We start from the raw sequence: 25322 nt of genomic DNA, 5'->3' as shown, positions 1-25322 counted from the left end.
TAACTTTCAGGGGGCAAGTCAGAACCACTTGGTTTTAGCTTTGATGTGAAAACTTTCATGTTTTCATTTTAGAGCAAAGTGATAAAATTCTGTAAACTAAAATTGCAGCACACACACATACAGCACATATATCTACATATAAACACTTGCCAGCGACGGGGCACATGGGTGGCTCAGTCGGTTAGGTGTCCCGACTTTGGCCTAGGTCATGATCTTGCCGTTCCTGAGTTTGAGCCCCACATCAGTCTCTGTGCTGACAGTGTGGAGTCTGCTTGGGATTCTCCCTCTCCTTCTCTCTCTGCCCCTCCCCTGCTCTCTTTTTCTCTCTCTCTCAAAAATAAATAAATAAACCTAAAAAAAGAAGTTGCATAATGGTGGAAGGTAGACTATGATAAGTTAAAGATGAATATTGTAGGGGCGCCTGGGTGGCTTAGTCAGTTGGGTGTCCAACTTCAGCTCAGGTCATGATCTCACAGTCTGTGAGTGGGAGCCCTGCATCTGGCCCTGTGCTGACAGCTTGGAGCCTGGAGCCTGCTTTGGATTCTCTGTCTCCCTATCTCTCTGCCCCTCCCCCATTCATGCTCTGTCTCTCTTTCTCTGTCAAAAATAAACTTTAAAAAAATTTAAAGATTTGCCACTGTTATTATTGTTATAATAAAATCTTATTTTAAAAAAGTAATCAGGTAATTAGATAGCCTAAGTTGCCAAGCTTTTATTTCATTTCATTTCATTTTCTTTATTTTTTTGCCAAGATTTCGTTTTTGATACTTGACTATTATAGGGAGAAAAGGAAAATTTCTTTATGGGATAGCTCCAATCTATTTCCTTTCTTTATTAAAGTAAGAGTGGCATATATGTTTTTAATGGGTGTTTTACAAGATATAACCTTAGGTTATATCTAGTCTGCCTATTCTCATGAGCCTTTCATATTTACATTTATGTTCTCAAATAGAAATTCTAGAAGTGTATTTTGAGGAATAAATAGTTCCATGACGTATTTTTGATAAAAGGATTCTGTGCCTCAAAAGTTTTAGAAACACTATGTACTATGTCACTTTCAACTCTATTCTCAATTCATAGACTCACATTAAATGTTTTTGAAATGTTCTGCAACTAAGAAATCCCTTAAACTCTGTTTAAAACAGTATTTCTCAAATGTATCCAACCAGGATATTCAGAAGTACTGCTTTCAAAGCACTACATGAACCCACATCATCAAAGAAATATTAACTGACTTTCTTTTGCTGTTCTGAAAAAGAAGCAGGAGAGAAGACAAATAAAATGAGCAGAATTTTCTATAAAAATAACTCAAGAAGGGTTTTATGCTTAAGTCATAATCCTCTGCCCCCTAGCCCTTTGATTAACTGCAGAGTCTCTCAGCTTCTCAAGGGACTGTAGCAGCCATTGCTTAAATTCAGGTCACAGAAACACTAGAAGCCAGAGTGTAGTTCTTTCTGGTCATCTCTGATAATTTTGATTTATCACCTAACTTTAGGGTAGTGATTGTAGTAGCTGCATGTTGATGCATGTTGTAGACTGTTACCACGACCACCACCCAGCTCCCGCCCCCAACCCCAACACCATCCTTTCAGCTTCATGTCTTTCTTGTTTCTTGACCCCAAAGTGACTGCATGAGTGCTAGAAGTCTCCTTTTGACACCTCTTGTCCTCCCAACCCTATTACGTGGGTTGGCCAATGGATCTGCATTCTAACAGGTACATGCATGGTCTGCAAAAGAATGGCTTTAAGCTTCTTAGAGGCAAAACTTTGACAGTATCGTGCCTTTGAGAATGTCCATGAAGTCTTCTGGGCCTAGTTTGTCTGTGATATTTATAGTTTTCAAGGGCTGTGGCTATGTTTGTTTGTGCAGTGCCTAATGTATCGGAATCTTTCATTATTATCTCTTGGTGCTTTTGAAATTAGTTTTTGCACTTATTGAAGGATGGGCAAATCCGTAAACAAAGAGAAGTGGTTGGGATGTCATAGCTGTTTTATAAAAGGTATCCATGACAAGGCTAATTGATTCAGGGGACTTCGTTTTCAATAAAGGAACAGAGATTAGTTTACTGTCGATCTTAATTATTCCATCCATCAACCATTTGTTGCCCGGGGCAACTGGCATCATCTTTGCTGCTTGCTAATTTTAGCTCATTTTACTTAGTGAGGCTTGGTTCTTTTGTTTCGTTTTTGTGGATTTGGATGAGGAAAGAAGGACCTGACATTTCTATGGGTGAAATTCTAAGCTGTGCTATGCTGAATTCACCAACAGGCGACATTTCTGTTTTTAAGCACTTGATTGAAATTCATATACTGTAGGTGTTTGTGGATGTATGTGCAGATGTACAGATGAACCCATAAATAAACGTAAATAACATGAACCTGTAAGTGAACATCATCTAACCTACTTGCAAACAAGCCAAAAGTGAAGAGAAAACATAATTACCATCGCCAGAGGATATTTGGTCAAAGTCTCAAAAGAGTACTGAAGTTCTGGCTCTTGGAATTTAAATACGCCTAGTGTTCTCTAGTTATTATTTTTAAATTAGTTTTTGGTTTTGTTCTGCTGAACCCCAAGTACTATTTCACCTTCCTGCACATCTCCCCAATGGATTCTGTTCCTTCATGTACCCTTGCTCTGTCTGCCTCTGCATTGCACTCTCTTTCTGGACTGCTTTGAATATGTGCAATTTGGATAGAAGGGCATTCTACCTGGATCCATAATGGAAGGAAGAGAAGCAAAAGACAGGAATTTGCACAGATAAGACAAAATAATAATTTTTCTTTTAGAAAAAGAGCAATTTTGGGCGCCTGGGTGGCTCAGTTAGTTAAGTGACCAACTTTGGCTCAGGTCATGATCTCATGCTTCATGAGTTCGAGCCCTGCGTCAGGCTCTGTGCTGAGAGCTCAGAGCCTGGAGTCTTCTTCGGATTCTGTGTCTCTGTCTCTTTCTGCCCACCCCTCCTCATGCTCTGTCTGTCTCTCTCTCAAAAATAAATATTTAAAAAAAGAAAAAAAAAAGAAAAAGAACAACTACACGGCTAAAAATGCTGTGCACATATATTGTGAATGCAACATCATAAAACTTGTTTAAATACTGCATTTAGATTTTCATTTGTCCGGAAGGTAACTTGACTTATTTGGAGTTTTATGTTGGGGCTCAGTCACAACTGCTTGGTACCTGCTATTCCTTCTCATTGTTTTACATTCTCATCATATGACTATACTGGGTAAATGCAATCATACCTATGCAGTTTTCTAGGATAACCAGATGAAATTCATAACAACCTAATCCAACACATTTAACTGATTTCTCTTCCCTTTTTTGCAGCATAGCAGTTAGCATAATAGTCCCCAGGTCACATAAACAGCTCCTGTCTTTGTCAGATATCCTGTTTGCAAGGAACAGAAATCCACTTAAGGAAGGTTAAGTCAAAGTAGTGCTGATTAAAATGGTATAGCGTTAATCTCATGGAACCCAGTTATGGGAAACGTAGCTGGTCTTTTTGGGAACTAGAAAGCCATCAGGAAGCCACTCTCAATCTTTCTGGTTCTCTATTTGGGCCTAAATATTTTTGCATCTATGCTTTCCTTTTATGCTATTCTCTTCTGTGGTGGACAAGCTTTCTTAGCAAGACTCTCAGGTTTTTCTCCTTCAAAATTTATGCATGCACAGAGTCTGGCCACCACTTGTGATGATCTCATGATTTCAGGCCTTAGACCATCAAATGGACTCTCACTGACTTTTCATTTCTCATCTTCAAAAAAATTTTTTTAATGTTTATTTATTTTTGAGAGAGAGAGAGAGAGAGAGAGCGTGAGTGGAGGAGGGGGGAGGGACAAAGAGGGAGACAAAGAATCCGAAGCAGGCTCCAGTCTCTGAGCTGTCGGCACAGAGCCCAACGCGGAGCTGGAACTCAGGAACTGTGAGATCACGACCTGAGCCGAAGTCTAGACGCTTAACTGACTGAGCTACCCTGGCATCCCTATTTCTCCTCTTCAAATGAGGGATAATTATTGATCTGTTCCAGCAGACTAATGCTTCATGAAGGCAGGAGTCATAACTGTTTTGCTCATCAGTGTATTCTCATTGCCTAGCACAGTTTATAACATGTGAACTGGTGAGTAAATCTTAACTCCAATATCTGGATCTCCTGACGTTGTCTCCTATATTTTCATCTGTTGTCTCCTATATTTTCTGTTGTCTTCGATATTTTCATCTCTTGGGTTAACTAAATGGTCTCTTATTGAGTGCTGAACATGGCATATGAAAAATTGAAGAGATCATTTGGAGTCCTGGATATTATCATTCCCCAGAGAGGATATACTTTCGCTGCTGATGCTTGGACAAAACTAACAGGATAGAGGCTAATTACCTTAATCCAATTTGAGATTGAGCTAATTCAAATTTGTGTTTCAGTCTTTACAGAGACTGTTTCTAGTTATTGGTTCACCACCTCCTCGGAAGCTTCCTGGGTATAATCTGAAACCAGCTCCCTTATGCTGAGGGCAGAGAGAGGGGGAAGAAAGAAGCAGACCACTCCAGACTGGTAGGTGGCAGGTTCAAATAAGAAGAGAACTTATGAGGATCGTCTCGGTGGCTGCAAGAGGAGTGCATCTCCACACCTCTCTGCCCAATCTGAAAAGTTTATGCCGAAGCCTTAACTGGGTTCTGTCATGTAGACTATCCAGATGGTCTCAACACCACATCACTGTCTCAAGGCTGTATCCTTGGGGAAGCTTCTGAGAATGGGGAAGGCAGCAGTGGGTACATTCTAAGGACCAGGGTGGGGGGTAAGGAGCCTCTGAATGCCCAGATCCAGCTCAGGGGACACATGGTGGGCATGTGCTCTTGATGATCTCCCCCAGTACTAGTAAGCTCTTATTCTTAGGGTGTCATCCTTCAGTGATTCCAGTGGAAAGTTTAGGGGTGTTTCCAGGACCCTTATTCTTGGTGGGCCCGGAACTCTAATGTGTGTGTGTGTGTGTGTGTGTGTGTGTGTGTGTGTGTGTGTGTGTGTCAGTAGCAGAAAACTGAAAGCAGAAAGCTCTTCTCAGCTTTCCAGTCTCTTGGCCACTATTTAAAATGTCTCACGGAGAAAAGTGTTATTGAATGTCAGGCTAATGTGTGCGTGCTTTCTTTTCCTGCTCTCTAGGATCTTAGATCTCAGGTCTTGCTACCTTGGTGGCTATTTTACTTTAATTTTTTTGGTTTAATATTTTATTTTATTTTATTTTATTTTATTTTATTTTATTTTATTTTATTTTATTTTATTTTATTTTATGTCTTAATTTTTTGAGACAGAGAGAGAGAGTGGGAGCAAGCACATACAAGCAGGGGAGGGGCAGAGAGAGAGGAAGAAAGAGAATCCCAAGCAGGATCTGCACTGTTAGCGTGGAGCCTGATGCAGGGCTAGATCCCATGGACCATGGAATCAGGACCTGACTAGAAGAAATCAAGGCTCAACTGATTGGGCCACCCAGGTGCCCCATGGTTTGGTATTTTAACTTGTTTGGCTGTTCTTGGTGAGAGGGTTGGTTAGATACAAGTGTGTTCTATCATAGCCAGAAGTGGAAAGCAAATATTGAGTAAATGAATAATATATCCTAGAGAAGGAATCTGATGGGCCTATCTTGGATTAGAAGTTTCCATTCATTTAATCAACTGTGGCCAGAGGGGAGCGATAATGTAGGACTCAGAGAGCACCATTGCTCCCAGCCAGCCGGCTGACCCAGGGAGGAGTGGGACAGGGCACTTATTGTCAAAGATGTCTGCCTCAGTGATCATCATCATCATCATCACTCTTATTAATTAATGCCTCATTTTTTACACTTTATGATTTATAAAACTCTGCAATCTGGATTTTCTCCTCTGCTTTCATTACTCTAGGGTCTGTCATTGGTATCTATGTTAACATTCACTCTAATACTCTACAGCATGTATCTTCCCTCATTTTTACCACTGTCATCAACAACCCACCTAAAACTGAGTGTTATGGATCTTATAAAGACCAGTTTTCCATTGTTCCCAGCATTGTCTCTTTCCTCTTGCCTCTCCCACCCCCAAACTTCCTGATGCCCCAGGGCTGGGATAGCCCGTGTTTGGTCATTATACCACTTCTCTCTCTGTCCTCTTCAACACTTTCCACTCCTTGTGTGCTGAGCTCCTGAACAGCTAATATGTGTTTCTGTGCCTCAAGCCAAGTGTCCAAGAGGGCTGGAGGGTTTGAGGACAATGCATGATAACTGAATAGCAGGGCAGAAAGAAGGACCAATGACAATATAAGTTTCAATATAAATTTAGTAAGAGGCCCCACCAGTTACCTCTCTTACCTAGAATATATTGCTTGGGGTTTCCTGAACAAAGACTCTAAATAAAAATACCTAGGCGAACTTGTGGGTTGATGGGAACATATCCATTTTTGCTTGACTGACAGGTTAGAAACAAGCAATAACTCTGGGGAAGAGGTGCTTCATTGGGGGAAAAGAGGAGGAAGGCAATGAGTAAAAAAAACCAACTTTTTGTTTTTGTTTGTTTGTTTTCTATTTTGCATCATCAGTTTTGGTTTGGCTTATCTGAGTCTGGACAAATTGAAGCTATATTCCACAATACTTTTTTTCCTATATGGCTTCTTAAATTGGTCACTTAAACATAGCAACAACATTATCATTATCATAAGAACTAACACCTACTGAGAACTTACCATGTTCTCAATGTGCATTATCACTCAATTCTTACTACAACTTTATGACGTAGGCATTATCACTGACATGTTTATAGATGACCAATCTGATGTTAGAAAGGGTGAGTAATTTTCCCAAAATTACATAAAGCTTAGAAAGTGGCCAATATTTGAATTCTGGGGCCCTGACTTCAGAACCCTCACTTTGCTGCACTATGTACATATAATACAGATTTAAATGTTTACTTTTTTGAATTTCCACATAGTAAGAAAAATACATGGGAGAGTACAATTTTCTGTAGGAAAGGGGCTATACAGTAAAAGGTTAAATTAGTATTTCTGCCTTTGAGTATTTACTAAACTGCTGTAACAAAATGCAATGTTCAGTCAAAATAGATGATAGATGCCAATCTCTATTTCATACAATAGCCTACGGGAAGGCAGGGGTCCAGTATCATCTGGGGATTGAGACTCTATTCTCCTGTTACTTCTGTTCCCAAAGTGTTGCTCATGTCTGCCTGGTTGAAGCTGGCATCATGTCCACATCCTAGCAATGGGAAGGGGAGAGAGAAGGGTGTATATTCAGACTTCTTAAAATGCCAAGAGCTGGAAGTTGCACACATCCCTTCTGCTCATGTCCTGTTTGTAAGAACTTAGTCACGTGACTACACACAGCTGCAAAGGAGGCTGAGAGATATAGTCTCTATCTGGTTGGGTTTGTGCCTGGCCAGAACCTAATAGGGCATCTACCTCTAAAAGGGAGAAGGAGAAGATAAATACTGGGGGACAGTCTGGCTGATTTCTCTGACTGATTTCCAAACTAGTAACACAAATGATGATATATTTATGAGTTTGGAATTTTTAAAGTTAGCTGGCATTGGTTATAAGTGATTCTTTTCGGGGTGCCAGGGTGGCTCATTCGGTTAAGTGTCTGACATCAGCTCAGGTCATGATCTCGCGGTTGGTGAGTTCAAGCCCCACGTCGGGCTCTGTGCTGACAGCTCGGAGCCTGGAGCCTACTTCAGATTCTGTGTCTCCATCTCTCTCTGCCCTTCTGCTCACGCTCTGTCTCTCAAAAATAAATAAATGTTAAAAAAAAAACTTAAAAAAAATAAGTGATTCTTTTCCTTATTTTAGATAAGACTATCCAGTCTTGGATACAATCAAGATAATCTGTATAATACTCTAACTCAAAGCAAATTCCATAGTCTAAATTATATTAAAACCAGAAGAGATTACAGGCCATTGTTTTACTGCAAAAGAGATTATAAATACCATTAAGATAAGCTTCACTTTATAACTAAAGGATATTTATGGGCGCACTTGTATAGGGCAACTGACTAGATATTTGGAAACAGCTTACAGGGATTAATTATAAACATGCTATCCCTTCTCTATTTGATTTGTAAAATAAGATTGATGGGTGTACACGCAGAACAAAAGGGGATTTAATAACAGAGATCAGCCTCACACCAAGTAGGCGGTCTGATTTAAAACAAACACAGCACATCAACAAGCTCATGACTCTTAAGCCTCTAGGCTTGATTAGCATCTTTGGGTAAATTAAGATTTCTTAAGCCCCCTGTGGGGGCCCAGTCACCTGAGTGACTCACAGCCCAGGCAAGATGATGACATCTAGGACTGCAGTTTTTATTTCCAAAGAATGTTTGCTTTGGAAATTTCTGTGCGTGGGTGTTTATGAAAATTCACCATTTTCACATATCCCACGTATCATGTAAAAGGAAATGCCCTTTTGGGTGCAGTGAGCCCACGAGTTACTGCCGCTTCCCATTATTTGGTGTAGCTTGGTCTCTGAAGTCAGGGCTTGTTTGTTTTGGAGTTGCACATTCTCTTTTTTCTCACACAGTTTCATGGTCTTGCTTGCTTGAAGCGATCGTTAGTTTTAGTTCATGGACCAGGAAGGAGCTTCTCCAGGGATGGGCACTCAAATCATAGAACATGAAGCTATAAACATCTCCCATAGCACAGTCCAGCAATGGATGGACAGACGAGAGAACTGAGCCCTGGGAGGTTAGGGGCTTCATCATGGTTTCCTGGCTACCGCGGGACATTTGGGTCCAGGACCTATGTCCCTAGACTCCTAACCTAGTGCTCTTTGATGCCCATTGGCATTTATTAATTGTGAATCTTAGGCAATTTGGGAATTTAATAAAAGTTCTCTGAAGTCCTATCTCTTTGTTTAAAATCCATTTTAGAGTCTAACAATGTTTGGATTCTCTAGCAAATTAGGCATTTCCTGGCACAGGTAGAGTCTGTCCCAAGGGCCAGGAAGGTCTCACCTTGACCTACTAAGATTTTGTCCAAATCTTATCTATATCCAGTCGTTGTAATTGTGTGTATGTATGTTCAGCACATTAATTTGTTAATGCTAAGCATTAGAATAGCCTCAGTTTTTGGAACTATTTTGCATAATAATTTTGTTTTAATAAAATAGGAGTCTGGACAATTGAATGCTGTGTGGGGGGGTCTCATGATTTTATATATATATATATATATATATATATATATATATATATTTTTTTTTTTTTTTTTTTTTTTTTTTTTTTTTACATTTGTTCATTTTTGAGAGACAGAGAGAGACAGAGCATGAGCTGGGGAGGGGCAGACAGAGAGGGAGGCACAGAACCTGAAGCCGGCTCCAGGTTCTGAGCTGTCAGCACAGAGCCTGATGCGGGGCTCGAATACACAAACCATGGGATCATGACCTGAGCTGAAGTCAGACGCTTAACTGACTAAGCCATCCAGGCGCCCAGGGGTCTTAAGCTTTTTAAGAGATGTTTGGGGTGTTGCCATGCGTAGGCACAGAGTTAAAGCTGAGCAAACATTCGTTGAACTGAGTTTGAGTTGAGTTTGAATCAGAGAATTAAACCTCTACTTGATTGCTTTGCTGTTGATTTCATTTCTGGTGAAAATCAGCAGAGTCTAGCAGAAAGGGCATAGGAGCTGATGTGAGGACATTGACACCCAGCACTGACTCTGTTTGTGAGTTGTGTGGCCCTCAGGCAGTCATTTACGCTTCCAAACCTCAGTTTTCTCATCTGCGATGTGGGGAGAAGATCACTTACTTCATAGCAGGGCTGTGAGGCAAGGTTATGTCTTCAAGTGAGATGATATTTGTGAAAGTCTTTTAACTTGGGAGGCACCATTCAAATGTGAAGCACATTGGTTTTTGTTATTGTTGTAGTAGCTTTATTGCTGTATCAGTTCATTTGTAGTTGATTTCCAGTTTAGTGGCTGTGTTCTCGTATGTTAGGTTTTTGCATGCTAGATGGAAACAGTGTCGGGCTGATTATAAGGAAGTGTTTGGCCCATACATTCAGATGGGGACCTGAGAACCAGACATCCAGCAGCACACCAGCAGATCCAGAATATCTTTGTCAATTGATGGGATACCTTCTTTGGGTACCCCCCAACCTGCTGGGGGAGGCCACTCAGCAGCTTCAGATCTCCCCAGGAAGTAAGCAAGGATGAGCTGTATCTGACCAGCAACACACTCCTCTGGTCTCTAGGGTATTTGTTCTCTGCAAATCGCCTTCATCTCCTGAAGTCTACAAGGCCATAGTAAGATGGCCAAGAAGGCAAATACTGTCTTTGAGCAGTCACAGGAAGTCTCTGAGCAGTCACAGGGACTTCCCTGTCTTCTGCACATGCATGACATTGCCAGTATGAAACCCTCATCTTGCCTTGGTTTTGTCTTATTGTCTTCTTCCTCCTCTCCTCTCCTTCTCATCCTCCCCTTCCACTTCCCCTTCCCCTTTCTCGCCTTCTTCTTCTCCTTTTTCTTCTCTTCCTCCCCCTTTTCTCCTCCTCCTCCCCTTCCCCCTCCCCCTCCTCCTCTTCCTCCTCTTTCTCCTCCTCCTTCTCTTCCTCCCCCTCCCCCTCCTCCTCTTCCTCTTCCTCTTCTTCTTCTTCTTCTTCTTCTTCTTCTTCTTCTTCTTCTCTTCCTCCCCCTCCTCTTCTCCTTCCTCCTTCTCCTTCTTCTTCTCCTCCTCTGCCTCTTCTTCCTTCTTTGCTTTCTTCTGGTAATGAAATCCTACAAACACAAAAATCTGGGAACTTTTGTCCCAGACATAAAATGCTGCTTCCAATAGTTATTCACTTCCTTCTTGGAGCTCTACCTTTGTGAGGATTTTTATGTTGCTTCTGCTGATCAAGATGGGGAGAAAATCTTAGCAGAGGCCTGGCAAGGAAACTGCACATGCAGAAGTTTGTAGGTCATTAAGTCCTTGGAAATCCAAGTACCTGAGGGATTCATTTTGTGAGGCACTGAGACAGGAGAGGGCAAAGGGTCAAACAGGTTGGCCTTGTAAGCCAATGGCAGGAGTTTGCGGGTGTCCCAGTGGGCAGTAGGGAGCCACAGAAGTGTGTTAAGCAAAAGAATGACATGACAAGATCAGGTTTGTATTTGACCCCCCTACTCCTTCTTGGAACCTTTGCTTGGAGGGCCACAGAGCTCCTGTGTCTCTGCATGTGGGAACCAGAGAAGTGATATCTGAAGGCTTATGTTCCAGAAGAATAGACTAGTGGAAAAGAAGGGTAAGTGATTTCCTCCATAGGGAGAAATAATAAAGAGGTACATTATTTTTGGCTTTATGGCAGCAGAGAAGATTAAGTACTCTGAAGTCAGAAGTGCTTGTTGTCAGGGCCTGGTGTGAGGGGGCCATGCCCAAAAGTCTTCCACAACCTTACCATGGTCACATACATGCTGCTCCCACTGACTGGGGCCTACACACTGTTTGAACAAGTTCAATTTTTTTTTTTTAATTTAAGAGAGAGAGAGAGCAGGGGAGAGGGCAGAGGGAGAGAGAGGGGGTGAGTAGAGAGAGCAGGAGAGAGGGCAGAGGGAGAGAGAGAGAGAGAGAGAGAGAGAGAGAGAGAGAGAGAATCTTTAGTAGGTTCCACGCTCACTGTGCAGCCCAACATGGGGCTGGATCCCATGACCCTGGGATCATGACCTGAGCCGAAATCAAGAGTCTGGATGTTCAACTGACTGAGCCAGCCAGGTGCCCCAGAACAAGTTCGACTCTGATCAGCCCTGACCAGATCCATCTCCAGCCAGCCTGTACTTTCTCTGGTTTGGAAGGAATAGAGCACAGCAAGCTAACTTCCATTGGAGCAAAGTTGTCCCTAAAATCAAAGGAAATTATACTAAGGTGGCATGGTTACCAAGAGAAATCACTGTGTGATCAGAAGTTGTCCTACCTCGTAGGTCAACATTCTTGGCCTCTCAAGACAGACACAGCTTTGGGCACAGAATAGAGTTTGCTGGTTTACATGTGGGCATGTTGGTAATTCTGTAACAAACCTGAGTCACCAAGACCCATCCTGAAAATTATCATGTGAACAGGCTCTGTGTAATTCGAGGCACAAACTCCACAAGAAATGGGGTGATTTGAACTACTCTTTGACAAACTTATTTAATACAATTAGGATATTTTGGCAAACTATACCATGAGGGAATTAACATCTTAACCTACAAATTGGAGTAGGACTGGAAGGAGCCAAAGATGTCCTTGAATGATTTTACAATTTTGCCCAGGTCTGGCCCTGGTCTCTTCTATCCTGAGAACAATTGGGAAGCAGCTTTCCTTTTGGAAAACCAGACATGAGGTAGGGGTGTGCGTGCATGCGTGTGTGTGTGTGTGTGTCCCTTTTCCTCTCTGACTGATTTCACCCAGAACACAGGGACTGCTTTTGTCACACACAGTTAGTAAAAAGACAGAGCAGTGCCTAGTCTGCAGGGCTGGCCAATTGGTGTGCTGTACTGTCTCAAGAATTGCTTTCAATTTTCATTTCTTCAAAGAGCAGCCTAGGACCCAAAGTGAGAGTGACAGAGAGACCGGGAACTTCTCTCGCTTTCGGGGGTGTCCACTGGCAACAGAATGACCTGCCTTTTAAGCAAATCAGCTAATGCTTTGACATGATAGGCTGGCATCTGTGAGGGATGCATGGAGGACATTCTCATATTGATGGAAGATGAGCTCAGAAGGCTGCTGAAGTCCCCTCTAATTGTAGGGTTCTGCACTCTGGGGAAAGAGGGGGGCAGGGAGACGAGATGGGAGGGAGGGGGGAGGAGAAGGATGAGGAGGGAGAGGGAGAGAGAAACAATTACTTCCTGTCCTAACTGTAAATATGCCAGTTGAAGTGTAGAGAGATTATCATTGCAACTATTGTGTGAAGCCTGACTTAATTTCCTTTTGATTTTTTCTTTCCCCCTCCCTCTATTTTGTCCTTTTCTTCTCTCAGTTTGCTGCTGGTACTGCTTCTCTTTTTATTTCTCATTTTCCTTTCAGAAGAAACTGGTAAATAGAAGTTTTTCCCAATCTAGTACAATGCTACTGGGAAAAAAAAATCAAGAGTTTATTTTATCTTGGGATTTTGGAAACACTGACTCTAATAGAAACCATGAGAATGTGTGGCAGAACAGAATTGTAAAACGTTCAGTCAGTTACACAAGTATTTTAAAACGGATGGTTCTGAGGGGTGATTTGATTAGGTAAATTACCCTTGTAAAAGAGTAACTTAATCTGTGAGACACTCCCCCAGCAGAAAATTCATACTGCCCTGGTTTAAAATAATTTCTTCACAAATTGCACTTAAAAATAATTGGAAATTTTAAAAAAGCAAATCTAATTTTTCAATAAAAAATCAACTTTTAAAATTCCTCCCTGGTGGTCCAGTATTATTAAATATTCTTCTGGATTTTTTTTATCTTGCTTTATTGGAAGGAGAAAAACAATTATCTGTAAACGTAATTTTTAATGCATGGTAATAAAAATAAATGGCATAGTTCTGCCGCAGTTCACCTAAATCTTCTTCCCTGGTGGTCTAGTGGTATTAAATAATCGGTACCACATGTATTCATCATTTGCTGACAGCAAAAGAAAAACTTTGGCATTTTATTGTCTAAAGAAACAGGCATGATGTTATTTAGGCTTCTGGGGTGACTTTGCTGATGGTCTGTGAAGAAAACATTTTCCTTGCTGGTTGGGGCTGTGCTTTTTGTTAATTTACATGGCAATTAGTACAGAACCAGAGACAGGCACTCTTTACAAGGTTGACTTGAGTTCCTCTTGCAGGTTGCCCTGAGAATTTTCTAGCTTTTTTTCTGCATTAACTGGGGCAATGAAAATGTATTATATATGGTTAACTCTGTGTTAGGTGGTAAACTATTGCAATTGGGTAGAGCCAGAAAATGGGTGTTGGAAAAGGTACAGTTTTCTTTGCACTGGTGTTGAAGGTGAATTGTTAGCAATCAATCTCAGGAGAACACCTCAACTCTGGTTCCTTGCACCTACTCCCTTAACTTGGATGAGGCTGAATTCATTGCTCCTTATTTCAAACTTGAAAATTGATTAATATTTCTGCAGTGTGTATCAGAAACGATGCCTTGTTTGCTTTTATGAAAAAAGGTAGACTTATAAAAGCTAAGGTAAGAAAGTAAAGTCAGTGCCCTTCCTGGTATATGTAATAAATCCGGTGGTTGTCTGGAGCACCAGAAAACACACTGGTTGTCTGAAGTTCCCAGGTGTGATCTGTGCGTCAGGTTTTAGAAGGTACGATGAAAGACAAAGCGATCTCATTTGCACATCTATTCATTTATACATATTTATTGCAAAAGCAATAACGTGACTTCTCCCTTAGAAATACGTACCTTACATAACTAAAGTGATCGGTAAAAAGTAGAGGCATGATGGTTATGGATATTGCTAGGTGTAATGAGGCAATTTTGTTCCCCGATGCATCAATAGAGAGAAAATGGAGGTCCCACACCAGTGTGTCTTCTATTGTTATTTCTGATGAGGCAGCACCATGTCAGAGCAATAAACTTCCAGACAGTGTTGAGTTCAAATCCTACCACCATGCCTCATTAGCTGTGTTGTATCAAACAACTTAATTAAAATGCTTAAGCCTTAACCTCTTCACTTATAAAATAAGAACACCTTACTGGGCTCTATAAGGATTGAGTGATCTCTTAGGACAATGGCTAGCACATGGTAAGTGTTCAGTATTTTCTAGCTTAAAAAAAGAAAAAGAAATTTACAGAGTGAATTACCACTTTTCATGTTTTGGGGGGAATTTGTTCCCTTGAATTAAAAAAATTCTTCTCCGGGGGCGCCTGTGTGGCTCAGTCGGTTAAGCGTCCGACTTCAGCTCAGGTCATGATCTCACGGTCTATGAGTTCAAGCCCCGTATCGGGCTCTGTGCTGACAGCTCAGAGCCTGGAGCCTGCTTCGGATTCTGTGTCTCCCTCTCTCTCTGACCCTCCCCCATTCATGCTCTGTCTCTCGCTGTCTCAAAAATAAATAAACATTAAAAAAAAAATTAGGGGCGCCTGGGTGGCGCAGTCGGTTAAGCGTCCGACTTCAGCCAGGTCACGATCTCGCGGTCCGTGAGTTCGAGCCCCGCGTCAGGCTCTGGGCTGATGGCTCGGAGCCTGGAGCCTGTTTCCGATTCTGTGTCTCCCTCTCTCTCTGCCCCTCCCCCGTTCATGCTCTGTCTCTCTCTGTCCCAAAAATAAATAAAAAACGTTGAAAAAAAAATTAAAAAAAAAAATAAATAAATAAACATTAAAAAAAAATTTAAAAAAATTCTTCTCCAAAACTACTCAATCTTGGGTCATTCCGCAAAAATGAGATCTTTTTTAAAAGGGAGATAACAACCTTATAAATTCATAACCCTATATGGCTCCAAATCTAGAAAAAGCATCACTCCCCAAGCCCATTTTCCTTAGAAGCTCCCCAAACTGCCTTCAGAGCTGTTTTATTTGGACTGCCTTAAGCCCTAGAAAGGGCAGAATGTGAACATTCGATGTTGTCCCAAATGTCCAGAACTTGCCATACTCCAGAGTCTATAAACAAGAAGTACTTGTTAGATTGTCATGAGATGCAACTTTGATTTCACTATTTCAGGAAGGTATGATGATAACTCAAGGAATTCAAACCAAAGTTGCACAACAGATTTCACTTTACCAGAGTCTCAACACTTTCCCGTCCCTGAATTGGACATGGTATGTGTGGGGGTGCATCTTCTCGAGAAGTCCAAGCATGTGAGCCGTAGACATTTTCTCTCCTCAAAGGGTTTCTCCCACACCAGCGGTATAAAACAATTAATTTTGACTCTGATAGAAATCTCCAGTTTGTAATTGAAAACATGTGTGCTGGGATTGTGGCGTTGTTGCTGCCAAGCTGTGTGTGGCAGGAGTGAATCTCCGCTGAGCTCCAAAACATTCCTGATTTTATGACAAGTCTCTCCATTGGAGTCCTTATTAGTAGGTTTTATGTAGGTGGCTTTTTCGTGATCGGCTGGAGAGAAGAAAACTTTTTGTAAAAGCTTGGAAAGCTGCATTAAAGCCTTGGAGGAAACAGGTTTTAATTTTGTGGTGTTTTGATTTTAGATGATACTTGATGCTGTGGTTTTACCTTTCAACGTCTCCCTTCATCGATGCTAGCAGCATCCCTGCACTTGTGGGGGAAACTCCCTCACAATGTAGCAATTACTGATTTATGTTCCAGTGATGAGAATGTGTTTTATTGTGGTCATAATATTTGTTCAATTTAACTACTATGTACTGGAAAGTATCATAAAAACTTTTCCTCTGATCAAATGTTATGAGACAAAGGATCATAAGCTGCTGTTGATCCATGCACTGTACTCCCATGGTATCTGTGTTCATGCCACCGTGAAGAGAGGACAGGCTACAGTCCTGTAAGTTTCTGTGTCCTCCTACCCAATCTTAAAGTCAATCCCCAATATAGGTCGTTTGAGCATTTCTGATACGTTCTTGTCATCAGTCGGGCCCCTTTTCAAGACTATCATCTATTCCTTTATAAAAAAGTTGAGAAAGAATCTTCATTTCTCATGGCCAGATCTCAAATTCCCATTAATCTTTCCCCAGACAGTCTCTTTTGGAAGTTGTGAATTCCACTGTGTTTTGCTGTTAACATTTGAACCTTAGGCTCCTACATAGTCTATGATCATTGCTAAAGAAAAGGAAAACACAAAAAAGACCCTTCTTATCTTTTATTTCGATCTATTATTATTAGGGGCAATGTGGAACCTCTACTAAGTAGGCAGGGCTATTTCCCTGATGCGAGGTCACCACACAAGTTCTAGGGAAAGGGCTTTATATCTGTCCTCTGTACTGCTACTGACAGAGGAGTCTTCCCTGGTTGGTCTTCTCCAGCAGTTCTCCGTACCCTTCGGAGTCAAGTCTATACACCCTCAGTGATCTAGCCCCTGGTTATGTCTTTATGCCCATCTCTAGGAATGCCCCACCTCACTCTCACCCTCTGTTTTACCCACTACTCTATCCTTCAGTCATAGGAAACGACTTGGATTCTCCAGCGGATTTACCATGTCATGTTCTTCAAGGCCAGCATCTTCTGTGAAGTCTTTCCTGCTGCCCCAATGGGGCATGGAAATGTCATAGCATTTCCATAGCATTCAGTGTGGACCAATGGAGCTGGACAGGTGAGGGGATATACTAGATAGTGCAATGGAACCACCACAAGAGGATTCTAGATGCTGATTCTGATCCATTGCAATGTGAAATCAAACAAGAAATGATTTTTTCATGGCTCTTTACATCTCCTGATAGGATGAAAAGAACATTTTTTTTGTCTATGCTTTGTTCCCTCTTTCACTGAGGACAGTGCTGACGCCAGCCTGTTTCTCAGCAGACTCTGCCAGAGGAAGTCCCAGGACTGAAGGAGAAGAGTAGAAACTATTTTAATGTGTAGTTGTTGGACAGCCCTTTGTTCCTTTTCCTCTGCAAAATGTGGTGACTTGTGTGGTGGGTATAGCGGAGGACTCCTTCATCGTTTAGCCCCAGGTAAAGGGAGAAGCAGAGATGCAGACAGGGATGGGACATGGTCAGTGGCTGGGGTTCCTCCCAGGGAATAATCTGTATTCATCTTTTGAGACCATGTTGGTATTTCGATTCATAAGTGGAAGAGTTTACAAATTCGACCCCGCTATAGATTTTAAATGCCATTTTTATTGAAACACTAATAATTCATTATACTTTAAAAATGAATCATTGAACTTCTGATAACTTAATTTGTAATCATTAGGTCTGATAGTCATGGAGGGATTAGGGAAGGGAGTAGGAAGATAGGTTGAGGCAGGGTGGCACTGTGGTAAATCAGTGGGCTCTGGAGACCGGCTGTGTGGCCCTAGGCAAGTTACTTAGTCTCTCTGTGGCTCAGTCTTCTCATCTGTGAAAATGGGGAATAATAAAAGTACCTACCTTACAGAGTTGTTACTGGGAATCATTGTGTCAGTAGTAAAGTGCGCATGTCAGCGCCTGACGCATAGCTTATATCTCCTGAGTACTTGCTATGATATGTTGGTCACTTATTTCTTTTAAAATAGGAGCTGTCAGCTTCGAATACCTCTAAAGAGATAGCAGCCTCGCCTGTTTACTTGCCTTTCTCCCCACTAGACTCTGAGTTCCTTTAGCCATCTTCGTATCCCTAGCCCTTAGCCTGCAGGAGACACCCATAATTATTTCTTGAATGAATTAATGAGCAAATGGTAGTGAGCTACTGCTTCTTCTTTCTTTCTCCTTCATCATGGAAGAATGAAAAAGGAGCGTGAATTCTGCCACGGTGTATGATTACTCTCTGGGGGTTGTCTGACCACAGCAATTAAGAATTCACAAAGATGATTAATCTTACACAGCTGTGCTAGTAAAATAACTTTGATAGGCTCATTGAACGGGAATTTCCCTAAAGGGTCATAGAAGCCATCTCCCTGCTTTTGGGCAGGTGGTTCTAATATAATGCAGAAATGTTAGCTGTGTACTATTTCTAATAAATCTCCAAAAGAGAGAATTACTTATCTTCCTTGATGCTAATATATAATAATTTAGTGGCCTATATCTCTTATATAGGAACTGTATTGGGTAGTTTCAAAGGCATTAAAGATTTAGGTGAGGTACAATGAAAATGGATGTCAGATTTTGGAATGAATTCTCATTCAAGTGGCTGTTTTTCCTACATTAGAGATTCTTTGAAAATAAAGTGACTAAGTATCAATACTATGTGGCCTACTTGGCATTGTATCTAATGAGAGGTCCGTTGATACACCAAGTGATTTTCCTTTGTGAGGTCTTTATCAAGTGCCTTCTGTGTAGTAGGCATCTGCTTGGGGCCGGGATATAGTAGTGCATACTGTACACATGGTCCCTGTCCTCTTGGAGCTTGTACTCTAATGGTAAAGTTAGAGTCTGAGCAAGCAATTAAGAGGGCACTGAGTGTTTTTAAAGAAGATCTTGGTCAAGGGATCTTTCTGGGGGAGTGACCTTTAAGGAATGAAAAAGGTAGAAATTCACTCAGACGAGGATGGAGAAGTAGGTAGGGGCTAGATCATGCCAGGACTTACAGGTCACGTGTGGTGACTTTGAACCATGTCAGCTTACCTAAGCTGTATCATGTTTCCCAGAAATCCTTTCCTTGTATCGCTCTGGCTTAGTGTAGGTCATAAGAGACATGTAGCAGACTTGGAGGGCAGAAGTGAAGCATAAGCCACACTTTTCGTGTTCTGAAGGTTGGTGCAGGGCTCCATGTGCTATGGCAGGTTGTGTGTTGAGATCTGCCAGCTCACCCCACTGATGTGGGGCAGCCCCCACCAGATCTCTTCCTTCAGCTTCCTCAAGCACTGGCCAAGTACGTGTTCAGCTCCATGGCTAAAGTTGAGGTTGGGGTTGGTGAGTGACACATGGGTTCCAGTTTGTCCTCACAGTTTCCAGTTGTCCTGAGATCCCAGTTCATCCTCAACGTTTCCAATGTGTCCTTGCTCTTGTCCACATCTGGCTGGCCTTCTGATCACCAGTCTGGTTGATCTATGATAACTGCTGGCTCAGAACTGGAAGCAGAGGCAATGGTTAACACAGACTGCTCCATCAGCTCCCACAATTGTGTAGTATCTACACCCTGTGATGAATCTCTTTCTTTATCATGGTGATTCTTCTTGTTTGATCACATGCCGACTGATACATCATAAGAAGGATTTTGGTGTTTATCCCAAGAGCAATGGTGACTATTGAAAGGTTCTAAGCTGGATCAGAATTTTTTCTATTCTTTCTGCAGCATGAAGACTGGCTTAGAGCGGGGGTGGTTAGGACAAGGACAGATATGAGGAGATCTATGGATAGAGAATGCCAATGTTAGCCAATAAACAAGTTTGTTTGTTAGTTTGTTTTTTTCTCTCCGTGGCCCAGAATTAGGTTACTTCTCCAGCTCTTTCACAATTTGGTAAGTCCCCATGGCTGGGTCTTGAACAAGGAATGAAAATGGATGAGATGTTTGCCTTTTCAATGCTTGGCAACTCTTTATGCTCTCTCTCTTCCCCGATCTGCTAGCCAGAAGCAGAAGACCCAGTAGAGGACTCAAAAGCCCTAGAAGATGGTGGAGCCATAGGATAGCAAGAGTCTGGGTCCCTGGACAACAGTTTGCAACAGGAGGTCCAGCACCAACTCTCATTGAACTTTGCTGGTTGGAGAAATACATTTTTATTGTGTTCAATCACCCAGATTTTGCGCTTGTTTGCTAAAGTAGCAAGCATTATTTAACCTAAGTAATATAGAATGTGGACAATAGATAATCATGGAATAAGGTACTGGCAATAGAAATAGAGATATTTAGAAGGTAGAATTAGTAGTTCCTGGTGGTCGATTAGATGGAGTGGTGTTAGAGAAGGACACGTTAATCATTAGACAAGAATGTGTCCAGCGTTCCTAGGTTGAATAGCAGGGTGAATACAGTGAACTAAGTGAACTTGATATTGGCTTGACCAATAGCTTGTAATGTCTCATGATCCATATGGCATTTTGTGTTGTTTTTTCCTTCTACTTCTTAAAGCATCTCTAAGATTATATTACAAAGTCTTATCTCTATCAATTTCTAATTTTTAGATATAGGGGTCAGCCTGCAAAAGAGGAAAGGTGGTTATCATCGATCTTGCTAGGTCATCTTCCTCATTTTTGTCCTCATCCGGGCCTCTTTTTTTTTTTTTTTTTTTTTTTTTAGAATAATCATTTCTGTGTAATTTCTTTTTTTTTTCTTTTTTTAATTTATTTTTTAATATATGAAATTTACTGTCAAATTGGTTTCCATACAACACCCAGTGCTCATCCCAAAAGGTGCCCTCCTCAATACCCATCACCCACCCTCCCCTCCCTCCCACCCCCCATCAACCCTCAGTTTGTTCTCAGTTTTTAACAGTCTCTTATGCTTTGGCTCTCTCCCACCCTAACCTCTTTTTTTTTTTTTCCTTCCCCTCCCTCATGGGTTTCTGTTACGTTTCTCAGGATCCACATAAGAGTGAAACCATATGGTATCTGTCTTTCTCTGTATGGCTTATTTCACTTAGCATCACACTCTCCAGTTCCATCCACGTTGCTACAAAAGGCCATATTTCATTTTTTCTCATTGCCACGTAGTATTCCATTGTGTATATAAACCACAATTTCTTTATCCATTCATCAGTTGATGGACATTTAGGCTCTTTCCATAATTTGGCTATTGTTGAGAGTGCTGCTATAAACATTGGGGTACAAGTGCCCCTATGCATCAGTACTCCTGTATCCCTTGGATAAATTCCTAGCAGTGCTATTGCTGGGTCATAGGGTAGGTCTATTTTTAATTTTCTGAGGAACCTCCGCACTGCTTTCCAGAGCAGCTGCACCAATTTGCATTCCCACCAACAGTGCAAGAGGGTTCCCGTTTCTCCACATCCTCGCCAGCATCTATCGTCTCCTGATTTGTTCATTTTGGCCACTCTGACTGGAGTGAGGTGATATCTGAGTGTGTATTTCCCTGATAAGGAGCGACGTTGAACATCTTTTCATGTGCCTGTTGGCCATCCAGATGTCTTCTTCAGAGAAGTGTCTATTCATGTTTTCTGCCCATTTCTTCACTGGGTTATTTGTTTTTCGGGTGTGGAGTTTGACGAGCTCTTTATAGATTTTGGATACTAGCCCTTTGTCCGATATGTCATTTGCAAATATCTTTTCCCATTCCGTTGGTTGCCTTTTAGTTTTGTTGGTTGTTTCCTTTGCTGTGCAGAAGCTTTTTATCTTCATGAGGTCCCAGTAATTCACTTTTGCTTTTAATTCCCTTGCCTTTGGGGATGTGCCGAGTAAGAGATTGCTACGGCTGAGGTCAGAGAGGTCTTTCCCTGCTTTCTCCTCTAAGGTTTTGATGGTTTCCTGTCTCACATTCAGGTCCTTTATCCATTTTGAGTTTATTTTTGTGAATGGTGTGAGAAAGTGGTCTAGTTTCAACCTTCTGCATGTTGCTGTCCAGTTCTCCCAGCACCATTTGTTAAAGAGACTGTCTTTTTTCCATTGGATGTTCTTTCCTGCTTTGTCAAAGATGAGTTGGCCATACGTTTGTGGGTCTAGTTCTGGGGTTTCTATTCTATTCCATTGGTCTATGTGTCTGTTTTTATGCCAATACCATGCTGTCTTGATGATGACAGCTTTGTAGTAGAGGCTAAAGTCTGGGATTGTGATGCCTCCTGCTTTGGTCTTCTTCTTCAAAATTACTTTGGCTATTTGGGGCCTTTTGTGGTTCCATATGAATTTTAGGATTGCTTGTTCTAGTTTCGAGAAGAATGCTGGTGCAATTTTGATTGGGATTGCATTGAATGTGTAGATAGCTTTGGGTAGTATTGACATTTTGACAATATTTATTCTTCCAATCCATGAGCAGGGAATGTCTTTCCATTTCTTTATATCTTCTTCAATTACCTGCATAAGCTTTCTATAGTTTTCAGCATACAGATCTTTTACATCTTTGGTTAGATTTATTCCTAGGTATTTTATGCTTCTTGGTGCAATTGTGAATGGGATCAGTTTCTTTATCTGTCTTTCTGTTGCTTCATTGTTAGTGTATAAGAATGCAACTGATTTCTGTACATTGATTTTGCATCCTGCAACTTTGCTGAATTCATGTATCAGTTCTAGCAGACTTTTGGTGGAGTCTATCGGATTTTCCATGTATAATATCATGTCATCTGCAAAAAGCGAAAGCTTGACTTCATCTTTGCCAATTTTGATGCCTTTGATTTCCTTTTGTTATCTGATTGCTGATGCTAGAACTTCCAGCACTATGTTAAACAACAGCAGTGAGAGTGGGCATCCCTGTCGTGTTCCTGATCTCAGGGAAAAAGCTCTCAGTTTTTCCCCATTGAGGATGATGTTAGCTGTGGGCTTTTCATAAATGGCCTTTATGATCTTTAAGTATGTTCCTTCTATCCCGACTTTCTCAAGGGTTTTTATTAAGAAAGGGTGCTGGATTTTGTCAAAGGCCTTTTCTGCATCGATTGACAGGATCATATGGTTCTTATCTTTTCTTTTATGAATGTGATGTATCACGTTGATTGATTTGCGAATGTTGAACCCGCCCTGCAGCCCAGGAATGAATCCCACTTGATCATGGTGAATAATTCTTTTTATATGCCATTGAATTCGATTTGCTAGTATCTTATTGAGAATTTTTGCATCCATATTCATCAGGGATATTGGCCTGTAGTTCTCTTTTTTTACTGGGTCTCTGTCTGGTTTAGGAATCAAAGTAATACTGGCTTCATAGAATGAGTCTGGAAGTTTTCCTTCCCTTTCTATTTCTTGGAATAGCTTGAGAAGGATGGGTATTATCTCTGCTTTAAACGTCTGGTAGAACTCCCCTGGGAAGCCATCTGGTCCTGGACTCTTATTTGTTGGGAGATTTTTGATAACCGATTCAATTTCTTCGCTGGTTATGGGTCTGTTCAAGCTTTCTATTTCCTCCTGATTGAGTTTTGGAAGAGTGTGGGTGTTTAGGAATTTGTCCATTTCTTCCAGGTTGTCCAATTTGTTGGCATATAATTTTTCATAGTATTCCCTGATAATTGTTTGTATCTCTGAGGGATTGGTTGTAATAATTCCATTTTCATTCATGATTCTATCTATTTGGGTCATCTCCCTTTTCTTTTTGAGAAGCCTGGCTAGAGGTTTGTCAATTTTGTTAATTTTTTCAAAAAACCAACTCTTGGTTTCGTTGATCTGCTCTACAGTTTTTTTAGATTCTATATTATTTATTTCTGCTCTGATCTTTATGATTTCTCTTCTTCTGCTGGGTTTAGGCTGCCTTTGCTGTTCTGCTTCTATTTCCTTTAGGTGTGCTGTTAGATTTTGTATTTGGGATTTTTCTTGTTTCTTGAGATAGGCCTGGATTGCAATGTATTTTCCTCTCAGGACTGCCTTCGCTGCATCCCAAAGCGTTTGGATTGTTGTATTTTCATTTTCGTTTGTTTCCATATATTTTTAAATTTCTTCTCTAATTGCCTGGTTGACCCACTCAGTCGTTAGTAGGGTGTTCTTTAACCTCCATGCTTTTGGAGGTTTTCCAGACTTTTTCCTGTGGTTGATTTCAAGCTTCATAGCATTGTGGTCTGAAAGTATGCATGGTATAATTTCAATTCTTGTAAACTTATGAAGGGCTGTTTTGTGACCCAGTATATGATCTATCTTGGAGAAGGTTCCATGTGCACTCGAGAAGAAAGTATATTCTGTTGCTTTGGGATGCAGAGTTCTAAATATATCTGTCAAGTCCATCTGATCCAATGTATCATTCAGGGCCCTTGTTTCTTTATTGACTGTGTGTCTAGATGATCTATCCATTTCTGTAAGTGGGGTGTTAAAGTCCCCTGCAATGACCACATTCTTATCAATAAGGTTGCTTATGTTTATGAGTAATTGTTTTATATATCTGGGGGCTCCGGTATTTGGCGCATAGACATTTATAATTGTTAGCTCTTCCTGATGGATAGACCCTGTAATTATTATATAATGCCCTTCTTCATCTCTTGTTACTGCCTTTAATTTAAAGTCTAGTTTGTCTGATATAAGTATGGCTACTCCAGCTTTCTTTTGGCTTCCAGTAGCATGATAAATAGTTCTCCATCCCCTCACTCTCAATCTAAAGGTGTCCTCAGATCTAAAATGAGTCTCTTGTAGACAGCAAATAGATGGGTCTTGTTTTTTTATCCATTCTGATACCCTATGTCTTTTGGTTGGCGCATTTAATCCATTTACATTCAGTGTTATTATAGAAAGATACGGGTTTAGAGTCATTGTGATGTCTGTATGTTTTATGCTTGTAGTGATGTCTCTGGTACTTTGTCTCACAGGATCCCCCTTAGGATCTCTTGTAGGGCTGGTTTCGTGGTGACAAATTCCTTCAGTTTTTGTTTGTTTGGGAAGACCTTTATCTCTCCTTCTATTCTAAATGACAGACTTGCTGGATAAAGGATTCTCGGCTGCATATTTTTTCTGTTTAGCACACTGAAGATATCGTGCCAAGCCTTTCTGGCCTGCCAAGTTTCAAAGGAGAGATCAGTCACGAGTCTTATAGGTCTCCCTTTATATGTGAGGGCACGTTTATCCCTCGCTGCTTTCAGAATTTTCTCTTTATCCTTGTATTTTGCCAGTTTCACTATGATATGTCGTGCAGAAGATCGATTCAAGTTACGTCTGAAGGGAGTTCTCTGTGCCTCTTGGGTTTCAATGGCTTTTTCCTTCCCCAGTTCAGGGAAGTTCTCAGCTATAATTTCTTCAAGTACCCCTTCAGC

General features: G+C 41.2%; 1 long non-coding RNA gene across 7 annotated transcripts in view; it reads left to right on the top strand.

Annotated features, from left to right (window-relative positions):
• LOC107180494 overlaps positions 1–25322 on the top strand; it is a 67122-nt gene that overhangs the window by 35263 nt on the left and 6537 nt on the right. For 5 of the 7 annotated variants that reach the window (XR_006220803.1, XR_006220805.1, XR_006220807.1 and 2 more), the window contains one exon: positions 4418–4945. The exons of 1 other annotated variant lie outside the window; for it this stretch is intronic. This is a non-coding gene — a long non-coding RNA (uncharacterized LOC107180494). Of the gene's footprint in view, positions 1–4417; positions 4946–12240; positions 12306–25322 lie in introns of those variants that run through there. One more of the 7 variants, XR_006220806.1, reaches the window with a different exon arrangement.

The sequence above is a fragment of the Panthera tigris genome, chromosome C1 (genome assembly GCF_018350195.1).
Source record: "Panthera tigris isolate Pti1 chromosome C1, P.tigris_Pti1_mat1.1, whole genome shotgun sequence".
In the NCBI taxonomy this organism is placed as follows: Eukaryota; Metazoa; Chordata; class Mammalia; order Carnivora; family Felidae; genus Panthera; species Panthera tigris.
The sequence above is the reverse complement of the archived record's forward strand: the minus strand, read 5'-3'. Positions and strand labels throughout refer to the sequence as shown.